The sequence below is a fragment of the Ambystoma mexicanum genome, chromosome 9 (genome assembly GCF_040938575.1).
Source record: "Ambystoma mexicanum isolate Mex_15411 chromosome 9, UKY_AmexF1_1, whole genome shotgun sequence".
Classification (NCBI taxonomy): Eukaryota; Metazoa; Chordata; class Amphibia; order Caudata; family Ambystomatidae; genus Ambystoma; species Ambystoma mexicanum.
In genome coordinates this window covers 251,561,242-251,575,399 of record NC_090931.1, presented here as the reverse complement: position 1 = coordinate 251,575,399, position 14,158 = coordinate 251,561,242, and the positions used below count along the sequence as shown (strand labels likewise).

Genomic DNA, 14,158 nt, shown 5'->3' with positions numbered 1-14,158 from the left:
CCAGCGCGGTTCATGGGCTTGGGCGGCTGACTCTGGCCGGATCCCGAGATCCGGCTACACATCTGGTGCCGGATCTCAGATCTGCCAATGACCAGCACTGAGGTCAGGAGGATAGTGAAGAGGGAACGGGGCGGCGAAAGCTCGACCTGGGATTCCACATGAGGGTCAAGGATGTCCATGAAGTGCACCGACGAGACGTGATTGCATCATCACGTACAGACTGGTTGCCCTGGTAACATGTATACCAAAGAGAAGGCAGAAACGCTACCGCAGTGGACTTGTAACTGTATCTGTTGTGTTGGGGGAACAAAAATGAGTGCTGCTATCAGAGCCTCTGCACATTAGTTCAGCACCTGGAAACAGGGTGGCCAACTGTCCCGAATTTTGCGGGATTGTCCCATATTTGGGGACTCTGTCCCGCAGTTTGCCGAGTGGCTGTGCAGGACGCAGTTGTCCCGACTTGCTTTGTTCCCTGGAGTGGGACTCTCGGGAGACAGCAAGACAGGACAACCTGCTTCCAGCACAGCCACTCTGCTAACTGAAGTGGCGGTCTACAAACCACAGCGGATCCACCTGCTGCTTTCTTTCTCTGGGCGGCTCCCCGGCCCCCACTCCTTTTGAGCCTGCAGGTCGAGCTGCTAACGCTCTGACACCTGTCTTCATTCCAACGCTAATGCCTTTGTTCCTGGGGTCGTGATGGTCGTGTATGCAGTTAAAAAACGTGACCATCACCTCCCAAGGACAAACCATTTGCATTGCAATTAAGCCAGGTGTTAAGAGCCATTAACAAATTTAAATTACAAATGGGGTGGACCAAACGTGAATGATGCTGTGACATCATCACCGCCTTGTGGGCAAGTGTACCACAAAAGGATATAAAAAAAATTGGCCACCCTACCAGGAAATGGAGCACTCACAGCGTTGGATGCTTTTGAATGGTAAAACAGTGATAAGTGGACGCATGCCCTTGCAAGGGACAATGGGGGCAACACGCACACACACACATTTTAGTGATACAGCTTACACTTTCATACCGTTATGTGAGGTGTGGAAGGAGGGAATATTAAGGGGGAGGATCGATGCAATGACGCGCCTCAGGTACCCCTTCCAGAGAGAAGAGTTGCTTTTTTAGTGCAGTTTTAAAGGCATGCACGCAGTGGCGTCGCTAGGGGTGGTGGCAGTGCCCCCCCTCTGAAATACTGTGCCACCCCTACCTAAGGCGAGCATGTTTGTGGTGTATTTGTGACACTCACTGAGGCAAATGTCTGCATATAACACGGCAAATATTCTCCTTTTGTCTCAAAGCTAGCAGTGATCTTGGTATGCATTCGGGCATCAGTACGAGCACGGGCCACTTCTCAGGTGTTCCTTCCCGGCTTCTGCACAGCAACCTCCATTGTGTGCAGAGCAGCTTGCAGCCCCTCCCATCAGAACGTAGCGCATGGGAGGAGAGGTGCAGTGGGGTGTGGGTAGGTGGTGTACACAAAAGCCTCTCTGCAGGAGTGCTTGTGACGTCACAAATTACCTTTCATATGCGGCCCCTGCTTTTGTCTTTGCCCCCCCTTTGCCCCTCCTAAATTTGATTCCTGGCAACGCCACTGATGCACAGTAGGTAAGATCTAGATGCTTGGGCAGCTGGCCTCAACACTTTGGGCGGCAGGATGTCAGTTTTGAAACCTGTTTGTGAGTGGGGCCATTAACCCCTTGAGCTATCGACCCCCACCTTCCTCTGAGCCCAGGAGGCTGAATGCATATACTGCCTTCCTTTGGCCTAGACCCTCCTTTCACTCTAAGTCAGAAGCTACTTACTTTTGTAAAGCAATGCTAATCATTGGAGTTCTAGGCCATGTAAAAGCTGCACCCAGCAGTTATGCCTTTGGCTTCATTATAGGGTTATATGGATGCTACCTGGGCTTGCTTTTGGCCTTTGCCTCTGTACGTTTGCTATTGCTGATGTCTCATTAATGATTATTATTATGATAATAATTAATATTAATATGGAATTTCTTGAGCGCAGTCCTAGCTTCGAGAAGCAATGGAGCGCTTTACAGAGGTATACACCACTACAGATACATAACGGAGTGCTTTTCAAAGGTAACAACAGAAGAGATATGCACTGGGTGGGGTTGGGGGGTAGGATGAAGAGGGGCACAGAGGAGGGGTACAGCTGTATAGGGGGGCAGGAAGGAGAGGGGCGGACAGCGTCCAGCGAGTCAGGTGGCATGGGGTGGGCGACCTGATGGCCTAGGTGTTGAGGAGGAGAGATTCCTTCGTCTCGAGTTCTTTTCTGAATTGTAGGAGTGTGGGTGTGAGTCTGAATAAATGTTCGTTTCCCAGGTGAGAAATCAGACAGGCTCTCTACGCTGCAACCATTTGCCATTGGAGGCTCTAGCTGGGCATCACGGGAGAGAGCTGCTTTCTTCCTCAAAGTGGGAGGGCAAAAGCCCTCTAAAGCCAGGGCCGATGCCGCACATGTCTAGATGTCTTTTGGTAGGGGGCTCCAGTGGTAGGGCGCAAGGAGGGCAATGGAACAGAAACCGAAGGAAGGGTGCAGAGGTCGGAGACTTTGAGGAGGGCTTGGGATTGCAGAGTGCAAACTAGGGGGCTGTAAGAGGTGGTGTGGCTACATGCAGAGAGCAGGGACAGCCCGTGAATGGCCTGAAGGGCAAGAGGAAGCAATTTGAGGAGGGAACGGCCCTGCATGACGAGTCATCCCACATGCAAAGGTAAGAGGTGGATGGCGCAAAGACAGTTGAAGAGAATCTGGGTTGCAAAGTTGAGTACTTGTTTAAGGAGAGAAGGAATAGAGAGCAGGTCCCATAAGGAGTCTTAATCAGTAGCAATGCCTGATGAGGGCGAGAGTGGAAATCAAGGTGTTGGTGGCGTGAAAGGCGTGGTGGGGCTGGATCTTGCATACATTAAAGAGGGACTCTAGAGTGCAGTGACAGTGGAGTTCATGAACTGGTTTACTTTAACATTGCTCTCTTAAAGTACAAGGCACCACTTGCTAGCAACTGCTTTCACCTATTAGTGAAAGGTGATAGGGTCTCCTGGCACAGCCAGGATAGGCCAGGTCCACCAAGGGGACCAGACCATGACATAAACTAGCAAGCGATTACAGGACTATGAGCTAGTTCACTCAGGTGATGCGCTCATCATTGAGAATACTTTGTGAATCTGCAAGACTTCACACACACACAGACGCAGAGACAGACACACACCATCAGGGACATGTCATGGGATCATTCAAGAACTGATACTCTGCACATCTGTCCACGAGGCTGTGGATGTTCTAACGATGATGTCTCGAACAGCAGTTGCCCTTACACAAAACTGGAAGGGAGGATTAGCTCTGTCAGAGCCAAACACCCTGCACACACGCATGCATACACATACACACACACACACACACACACACACACACTCTTTATCCACCTATCTCTGTAGATTATGCCAGAACAATTTAAAGGGACAACCATAACAGCGATCTGATGATGTGGCATCTATTTTTGTATTCCTTGTGGCCCTACCATCATGTGCAATGCTTCCTACACACCATTTACCCACAGTTTATAAGTTGAGGTCCACCATTTCTTTTCCATGCATTTGTTCTTTGATGTTGTTTTCCCCTTTTTAGTTTCGGCTACTAGGTGGTGCTTTAGCACCATCTATAGGCAGAAACAATTGCATTAAAGTACATAGACGGAGAAATGGCATATGAGAAGGGACACACATCTTGTAGGTGTATTTGGTTATTTGCCCACCCGTTGACTGCCTTTGGCCAGGCTAATCCCTATGGCCATTGCTACCCAGTTATTGCGCCTCCCCGGCGAAAATATCTCCTTGTGGGAACTCTTTGAGCTCACTTTAATGAAGCCTTACCATCACATTTTACAAGATATCCTTGGTCGGTGCTGAGGCACATAACCAGAGCTTAAATTGTGGGAGTGTTTGCCAGGGCTCAGCCCTGACACTTATGTTTGAGTCACATGACTTATTGTCTCAGACTCGCTTTAATTATGAAGTGGTGATATAGTCAGTGCATCCATCAACCCCAATGCGCAGGTGCGGGCTGTAGTGTAACCCCAAATTTGTTGATGCTGTGGGGAGCACCTATGGGTGGTGGCAGCAGTGGTGGGGAACTGCCCACCCTCAGTGTCACAGGAGTGCTAGAAGATATTTGGTCCCTGGCACTTATTTTTTTAAACAAATTAAGCAATGTACATAGCCTGTCAGGTTTCGGCAAAATAGAGGAAGCAATACTCTCTGGGGCTGATTCATGGCATTATTTGCGCCGAAAAACGAGGATTTGTGCGCCATTCTGCCTGCAAATCCCCATTTGTTAAACAGGGATTTGCGGCCAGAATGTCGCACAAATCCCTGATTTTCGGTGCACAAATTCCATGAATCAGCCCCTCTGCCTCATCAGGACCAGTTAATCTGTTTGTTGGAAACTCCCAATACTTAGAATCCCTAATAAAAATTCCCCAAAAAACAAGAAATCAGCTAAAATATCTAAAAAATGGGATCTATACTTTGAAAAAAATAGTTTAAAATTCAACCACAAAACCTACCCTCATGTAACAATTTCATCTTTCCTGGGTGCAAACGAGTCATCAGGTGCAGGGCAAGCTTACAATTATGTATACCTTAGATATAGCTCCGACGTAAATTTCATAAGTCTTTCCCATTCTGATCAAGTAGGAATCACACACCTGCCAATATAATTGATACCTCTCTCGTGTTGTGCTCAGCTTTTCATGACTGGAATCCATGCTCACAGGATTCCTGCAGCAGAAGGACACACGTGGATAACTATTGGAACGCCTCGAAAGGTGTCCACTACATTGGACCAATAAGCCCGAGGAGGGCTTTCCTTAAAGGTCATTCCAAAGACAGTTCTGGGACAAATCCTGTCTTTTGCTCAAATCTGCTCCATTCTAGTAAACTGCCTTGTGCTCCCCTGCAGAATTACAGTACAGTAATTCAACCCCAAGGCTTCATGCACGTCATATTCATGGTTCTTGGTGTCTGTGGGGCTATGTCCTCATCTTAGGAACCTTCCACTAAGTGTTCACAGCCTTTTACACAATGATCCAGCTTTGCCTCATCCCTGTCTGCACTTATGGAGTCTGAGAACACAGAAATCCTGATATTAATGTTTGCACTTCACAGAAATCCTTAATCCTGATGAAGGCCCACTGAATTTAGGGGACCAAAACACCTGTCAGTACTCGTTCTCCTCCATCCCCTCCTTCCTACCCTACTGCTCAACAGCAAAGGAATGCAATGTAGAATACCTTTGTATCTATTTAGGGTTTGTTTGCATTGTGCACTTTGATAGTGTGCCAAAGTTCAACTAACTATTTCAGGAGAGGAGTATTCCCATTCGTATACAGTATATACTCTCTGAGGACATTTAGGCAACACAATAACCGGAAATAGTTTACATTCGGTTGGACTCTTGTACTCACCAATGATAACTTCGGATGGGCTATTATTCCTTGTGCAGAAGTAGTCGTGGGATATAAAAGGGGTTTGCATTATGCTGAGAGTAAGGAAGTCAAGCAAATGGATATTATTGGACAATGCAAGCAAGACAAGCAATGGTAGGCGGTGCCTGGTTGCTGAGATCACACTGCTTCCATTTTATATAGTCTTCACTGCGTATCCCGTCACTTCCCTATGCTATTGAAGTTATGCTGCATAACCTCTAAGGTGCGTACCCATGAACAGACTGTCTACTGTGCCTATACGCTTTAGCTGCCACCTTATAGTAAGGACATAGGAGGACTGTGTGTTTCAAAAGGGCAAAAGTACTGCTAGACTCTACAATTCAACCCGTCAGGTTGTTGTGGGTGGTCAAATTACGCTTGTACATTTCTGCAAGTAATACTTGCATTATATTCTGAAATCATATGTGTAGAACAAAAAAATGCATAAAAGGGGAGGGTGGTAAGAAGTTGTGAAAGATCATACAATAGTAATACCGGTAACTACCACAATGTAAAGTCATGTAATGATGACGTGGTTTGTACTGCACGCGCCCTATCCTTGCCCCCGAAAATCAAATTATTATGGTTAATGTTTTTTCTTACTGTTGGATATACACATCAACCAGTGTGTGTTTTTATTTAGTTGTTTGGAATGCAGAACAAATAGTTTTGCTGCTGTGCCAATTTCTACCACGGCAGGCAACTAGGCCAGATGTTCATTCCATGCCTCGGCTGTGCACCCTGGACAGGGGTGGACATCCCTATGGGGAACTCTGGAGATTTCCTGGTAGGCCTCTGCACCCTGGACAGGGGTGGACTAGCCTATGGTGAACTCTGGAGATTTTCTGGTACGTCTCTGCACCCTGGACAGGTGTGGACAGGCCTATGGGGAACTCTGGAGATTTCCTGGTAGGTCTCTGCATCCTGGACAGGGGTGGACTGGCCTATGGGGAACTCTGGAGTTATCCTGGTAGGCCTCTGCACCCTGGGCCTCTTTTGTGTGGTTACTTATTTTATTTCCAAATGTTCTCAGAGGAAAATGCTGAAAATGTGTAATATGAGGCCACGTTGAACATCATTTCCAGGGCCTTTTGGTTGGAGCAGGCGGGGTTGACGATATGGGCCACTCACAACATTAGCAGGCGGTATCTGATCCCTTTACAAAGGTGGATGATGGGAGCACTATGCTAAAACGGTCTCTGTGGCAGTGGACAAGCTGCCAGTGTTAATGCCAGAGGAGCACTCGTAGACAGAGGCAGAGTGACAAGTTCATGTGCCCCCCTGTTACTTCCTACTGTGCTTTCTCCATGAGCAGTGGCTGTGCAAGGGAACAGGGAAAGGAAATGTTTTCATTTTGGCTATTAGGTGGCGCTTTAGTATGACTAATAAGCCAAAATTATTGTATTGGGGTACAGATAGGAGGGAGTTGGATATGTGGACGGACACACAGCTTGTGGATGTTGTTTTCTATTTTATCCACCCATTGAGCATCCATGACCATGCTTTTCCCTATGGCCAATCCCACTCTCTACCTGCCTCTGCCTGCCCAAAACCCTCTAATTGAGATCTCTTTGAGATCGCTCTGTCAAGCAATAAGATCAAACGTTGCACTGTATATGATCTGCCAGTGTTATTTGGAAGCAGACCTCTGAGAGTTAATGTTAATTGAAAATGTGAATTGGTTCTTGGGTAATAATAATGTCTTAACCAAATGTTGTTTTACCCACTTGGCTTATAAGCAATATGTGTGTCCTTGCATCTGTTCCTTGCACTGAAGTCCTGTCAAAAACAAGCATTGTCAAAGCCACTAAGCTTTGCTTGCAAATAGGTACTAGTCAATTGCTTGGATCTTCATCATGTAACCAGGCACTCACACTGTGTTATCGCTGTTCCCATTTTATGGCCAGGTAGTAGAATTATGACAGTGCCTGCAAAATCCACATGCCTTGTCTACACACAAGCCAACTCTGTAGGCTTTGCCAATGATTTTCTGTTATGTGGCACCCTGTTCCCCTATGCACCTGGTGCAACTTGGGTTTTGCGTCCTTTGATATTCCGGCCCTTGAAGAAAAGGGTTCAAGTTGCCAGATTCTGTCAGGTTACATTCTCCAATCGAGCCCTTCCAGCCACCCGTAGCGCAGCTTTAGAATTCCAGGCCAGGCCCGTTACTCTTATTGGGGATATTTTTTCTATAATATTTCTGTTATCTTTACAGTGAGGCAGTGATTTGATTCGTTCTCCGTTTCAGTATTCTATGCTGATGTTTGGCAGTTTTTCATATTTAACAAAAATTGTAAAATGAATATATCAAATGTACAATGCACTGGTAGCTCAGAGCCACGTTACCCTTCAAAGGTGTGTAAATTGCATGTTAATGAAACATTTGCATTCCTTCTGTTGCAGGGAAAGGGAATTCGAGCTGTGCCATTCCGCTGCTTTTGGCGATTTTATACTCGTGGATATTTGAGCTCCGGTGTTGAACAGGTCAGTCAAGAGTCCGACTTGCTCACAATGTTATGTAGATTGAAAGGGAAATCGTTGGGTGCTCTGATCTGCATTTCACTTCTCGTGGTGTTGCACTAATTGTGAGCCCCTATCAGCCCAGAGTATCATGATCAATGGTGAGCGAAGGATCACGGGAGTTGTAGTCCACAACATCGGGAGGGCCACAGGTTGCAGACCACATCACTAACACAACCACGACTTTCTTTGAAGGAGTAGCCCTCACCAAGAGCATTGGAATACATGTAATGTCAGTGACTCAGCTTCAAGGTGTGCACATAAGGCAAACCATTGCTGTTTGGGTGGCCATCTTTCCCATCTCTACCCATTTATTAGGGACCAGCAACCCTTGGCTCTCCAGACGTGTTGGAGCACAGCACCCATCTGCCTTTGAAAGCATAGTCAATGGTGAGGGATCATGGAAGTCTTAGCGGCAGGGGAGTTGCTAGGTCTGGAAAAGACCCGGGGCTACGCTGATGTCGGAACTGTTGGGACTGGGGGCTAGCTAGTCTTTTGGCTGTAGCTCCTGAGATTCTATACGGGGCTACAACCAAAAGATCAGGGGCTATAGCCCCCTTAGCCCCCCCCTAGCAACGCCCCTGCTTAGCGGGAACAGACAGAGGACCTCAGATTGCACACCCTTCCCTGTGACTTCTTGCAGATTTCCTGGCACAACCTAAGTGTTGCCTTCTTACATTATGTACATGTATATATATCAGCTGTGCGGCGCTCTGCCTCTTTGGAGCGGGAGCCTCCAGGGTTATGGCGAGAGGACCAGCGCCACTATCAACACGAAACAAGTCTTAGTTCTCCTCTGACGTCACTGCAATCGCTCGATAGCAAGCTGAGGTTTACAAAAGAAAGAAACCCCAAGCACTCGAACAGAAGATAATGCTCCCTGAGCCAAAACTCAGCACCAGGCGCTCCGTCTCATTGCAGCGACTTCCTCAGGTGAATTATGCATATGCATGTAGCGCTTCATGTAAGATTCTGCCTGCTTCTTGGCACTGTAATAAAGTGTTACCAGTACTAAATTTAATGACACTCTACTTATCAGCGTAGATGAGAGAGTCTAGTATTTACAAAGTAAATGAACAGAGAAAAGGAGGAGGAGAAAAAACAGAAAACTATTTTTTTATTTGACGTGCACATCGGGTTATAGTACATTTTCTGCACGATGTACAAACACATTATTTAAATATTTAATTTCATCCAACAATATGTAAAGCAGTAATTATAATAATTAAAACATTTTCAAACATTACAGCAATCCTTCATTCAAAATTCATACTATGAGTGTAAGTTAAAGAAAACATGAGAATGAGTTACCGATTCAAATGACCCCTTCCAGTAAAAGAGTAATCCGACTAAAATGAAGGACACCTTCTTCCCCTCGAGTGACCTTTGCCAGGAGCTGTCCGATTCAAGGGATTCTAAGTTATGTACAATGGCACTTAATCCGGCTGGATGCAGCGTGCCTGTGAAGCTCCCCACATACATGGCAACATTGTCCATTCCATTTGTGAGACATGAGTCCAGTCCTGGTTTCAAACTTGCATTGAGCGGGCTCTAGTCCTGGATTTATAATGGGGGCCTGGAAAGCCAACTGGGCGCCCTGGATAACTACGTTGAATCCAATGGATTGAAAATCAACGTGCACAAATCGAGAATTTTGACATTTGGGGGTAAAAGAGGGACTAAAAAGGGCCTTCAGAAATCATGGTTCTGAAACGGAGAGAAGATCTTGCAAGCAAAGACTCTTACTTATTTGGGCAGGTGCCAAAATACTAGTGCAGCTGATGCTCAACGAGAAGCAATGCTTTGAAGTAAAGCCAGGAATCAGGCGGCAAAGGCATGCCTTACACAAGCGCGGCACTGCACATTTTCCCTGATACCGGTGGTTGAATTCCACCGAATGAAAGTGACACCAATTCTGACTTATGGCGCTGAGTGTTCATTTACATTATTGGCAGCGGGTTGGCTAAAACTAGATGGCATATTCTGGCGAAGAGTATTATCCTTACCAAAATGTTTGCCCAGTCAGGCTATAAGGGAGGAGTTGGGCCTCACCTCAATATACTCCATCACAGTGTGGAAAACGCTGTCGTTTTATCGCAAATTCATTTTAGCAACCAACGAAGGAGGCTTCAAAGTCTTAAATGGTGCATTACAAAGTAATATGGAACAACTGTTGACGGCGTGGAAGGAGAGATGCATGGCAATATTACATAAGCTGAAGTCATCCGAAGATACCTTGCAGTCTGTCCAACCCAACGTTGAAGAAAAGGAAATTATTCGATCTGTACTGGATCGAGACAGTAGAGAGCAGGAGAAACCTGAAACTCTATGGGAAAAGTATTACCAACTTAAGAGCTAGGGGTACTCTCTCGACCTACTTGTTGAGATTCCCATGTAGTCGCATGCGGTGTCGTTTCAACCTGATGCCAACAAGAGAAGTAATGGAAGTGAGAAAAGAGAAATCACTGCGAAATTATTATGACTGTAGACATACACGGGTGGCCAGGTAACCAGTGCAGTTCCAACCGGGAGTTCAGCAGGGAAGCAGGGGAGAGGAGGAGAGAAAGCAGAAGCAAAGAGGACGGTTTTGATGTGCTTCCCGAACCGGAGATGGTTCTCCTTAAGTTTCAGGGAGGCAGGAAGGCTGACTCACTTGTTAATGACTTACCCATTTCAGCTAGGGGTCTGCAACTTCTGGCTCTCCGGATGTTTTGGATTCCAACTACCATACTCCCTCGCCATTGACTGTGCTGCCTGGGGCTGATGGAAGCTGTAGTACGAAACACCTGGAGAGCCAAAGGTTGCAGGCGCCGGATTAAATCTTAATGTTGTTCAAGGATATTTGTACCGCACATTATCACCACCGTAGTGGTCCCCTCTGGTGGATCTGAAAAGGAAAGGGGCTGGGAGGTGAGTTAGTAGGAGCGAGCGGGATAAGTGCAAGAGAGCAGTGATGTGCTGTTGGCAGGTTAAGTTTGGTTACCACCTTTCGCTGAGCTTGGGGGTGCTTTCCAGTCGGTAGCCGTCGTGTTCTGTTGTGCGAAGGTATGTGTGGTTTGTTTTGTTGTTGCAGTGTAGTGAAGTTTGTGCGGTTTGTTGTGCTTTAGGGTTGTGGTTGTGTTTGGTTAGAGTTTGAGAGGTGCATGCAGAGTGGTGAAATTGTTAGTGGGTTGGTTATTGGCCTCGCTATCTAGAAGTGATATGTGCTAAATTTCCACGTTCTTTCAAGATGTGGTGCATGAATAGCTCTACATTTCTATCTAAAACCGGCACTGGCTAATATTCACAATCCTGTCTATATATGATGCACGCCAATATTCACAATTATATGCAAATGTGGCACTGGCCCACCTTCAAAATCCTGTCTAGAAGCGAAGCAAGCTAGCATTCACAATTCTATCTAAATGTGGCATTGGTAATATTCCCAATGCAGTCTAGAGGTGGCAATGGCTAACAATCGCAATTCTGACTAGATTTGGCACTGGCCGACATTCACAATCCTGTCTAGATGTGACGCAAGCTAATGTTCACAATTCTATCTAAGTGTGGCACTTGCTAACATTCACAATTATATACAAGTGTGGCACTTGCTAACATTTACAATCCTATCTAGATGCGACGCAGGCTAATGTTCATAATTCTAACTAAATGTGGTACTTGCTATCATTCACAATTCTGTTTGGGTTTGGCACTTGCCAACATTCGCAATTCTATCTAAGTGTGGCACTTGCCAACATTCGCAATTCTATCTAAGTGTGGCATTTGCCAACATTCACAATTCTACCTAAATGTGGTACTTGCTATCATTGACAATTCTGTCTGGGTTCGGCGCAGGCTAATGCTCACAATTCTATTTAAGTGTGGCACTTGCCAACATTCGCAATTCTATCTAAGTGTGGCACTTGCCAACATTCGCAATTCCATCTAAGTGTGGCATTTGCCAAAATTCACAATTCTACCTAAATGTGGTACTTGCTATCATTGACAATTCTGTCTGGGTTCGGCGCAGGCTAATGCTCACAATTCTATTTAAGTGTGGCACTTGCCAACATTCGCAATTCTATCTAAGTGTGGCACTTGCCAACATTCGCAATTCTATCTAAGTGTGGCATTTGCCAACATGCGCAATTCTACCTAAATGTGGTACTTGCTATCATTGACAATTCTGTCTGGGTTCGGCGCAGGCTAATGCTCACAATTCTATTTAAGTGTGGCACTTGCCAACATTCGCAATTCTATCTAAGTGTGGCATTTGCTAGCATTCACAATTCTATCTAAGTGTGGCACTTGCTAACATTCACAATTCTATGAATCACAAACAAGATAGCTCAACAGACCGATGCACCAGCTATGGAAATCCCTCTTTGAATTGCATGCCATTGATTGGAATCCCAGAGCCTTCCAGTCTTTCAAAACCAGTGGTTGCATTCAAATTGATTATAGTAATATCAGTTATTAGCACTGTTAGATCACATAGACCAGGGGCCAGCAACCTTTGGCTCTCCAGATCTTTTGAACTACAGAACCCATCATCCCTTGCCAGCCTAGTCAATGGTGAGGCGTCATGGGAGTCGTAGTCCAACACATGCAGCGAGCCTCAGGCTGCAGTCCCGTGGATTAGACACTTTACAAAAATATCAGCTACATCTCGATTCTGTTCCTAAGAATTTTGTGTGTTTGTGGGAGGGGGAGGGGTGCAGAGGAGACAATAGTGACTGGCTAACCTGTGCCAAATCTGAATTCATGTTCAGTCCCTCCCCATACAAGTTAAAGGAAGCAAAGGAATTGAGGTGTATTCTAGACATATGAAGATCTCATTTATAATAGTAGAATCAGCGTCAGGTTTTCATGCAGTGCTTCATGCCAGATTCCTTCTGCTTCTATGCACTGTAATGATATAGAGATACCTACCCCCTTCGGGGCTGGGCATGGACGGTAATGGCCCGCCAGCTCCACAAATTATCTCTTTATGCACCCTGGGGCTTTCTCCACACTGAGCCACTAGTTTTGTTTTAAAAAACACTACAAATGTATAAGGACTGTACGCAAAGTAGAAAAGGGACCATGTTTCTTTTCTATGTCTGGCAGAGGCAGGGGAGCTGGGTTGGAGGGAAGAGTAGGGCCCCAGGAAAATGGCACTAAAATGGCATGGGACGTGCAGCTCAAACTCGTGTTCTGTGCACCATGATTGGGCGAGGGATCTACCCAGGTGCTAGTATAGCGTTAACCCTCCATTCCAAGGGCTGGAGCGAGGGGTAATGGCCCAGCAGCCCAAGTTATCATCTCAAGAGAAGCTAGGGCCTATAACGAGGGCGCCGGGCCTTTACCCCCCATTCCCGTCCTTGGAACGGGGGTTAATGCTATTAACACTCCAGTTTACCAAAGCAGTAACCCGGGGTACTACGAAAAAAATTTTTTTATTCATTTCGCAGGAAGCTGTGCAGATCCGATGGAATGAATGAAAATACTTAACCAAAATGGCCGCCATGGTTATAGAAGGTGCAGCTCCATACAGAGCCCCTCTTCTATGACCATGGCAATCAGAAAAGGGAAGCTGCTGCGGTGGCGGCAGGCTGTGCTGTCGCTGCCACAATCAAGCAAGTGGGGATGGAGAGGGGGATTGGGACATTTTTCACCAAAAAAAACCCAGATAAATTAGGGTGGGGGGAGGAGCTGGTGGCCCGCTGAACTTTTGATCAAGTCGGTATAGTTGCTACATTTTATAAGGCTTTAGAACAACAATAATTATGGAAAAAAATAGAACAATCCGTAGAGAGTTTAATGAGTGGTAAAAATGCATCAAGTTAGGCTCACTCACACTAGTGGAGAATTTTTCATTTATTTATAGAATTTGCTGATAATCACCACCAGAGCAGGCCATAGCGGCCTGTAGTGGCCCGCCAGCCAGTGGTAACATTGCACACCATTACTGAGCTCTTGAAACCAGTCACTGCAGAAACGCACAGTAGGGTGTCAGGAATGTGCCAGAAATACTGAGTACAGATGCCAGGCACCCACATCCGGGCGCTGCCTGGCACCCAAATCGATGTTGTGAAGCAATGCGTTGCGTGCAAGTGATATGTGGGCGCAGAAAGTGAGGTGCACCTTCCCCTGACGTTCTGCAATACGCGCCCAAAATGGAA

The 14,158-nt window shown here is 46.2% G+C and overlaps 1 protein-coding gene across 3 annotated transcripts in view; it reads left to right on the top strand.

The window, feature by feature from the left end:
* Nucleotides 1–14,158, top strand: part of PKNOX2 (PBX/knotted 1 homeobox 2) — a 1,892,972-nt gene that overhangs the window by 106,843 nt on the left and 1,771,971 nt on the right. For all 3 annotated transcript variants that reach the window (XM_069614552.1, XM_069614551.1, XM_069614553.1), the window contains exon 2: nucleotides 7,899–7,979. The gene's annotated coding sequence lies outside the window, so the exon portion shown is untranslated. The remainder of the gene's footprint in view (nucleotides 1–7,898; nucleotides 7,980–14,158) is intronic.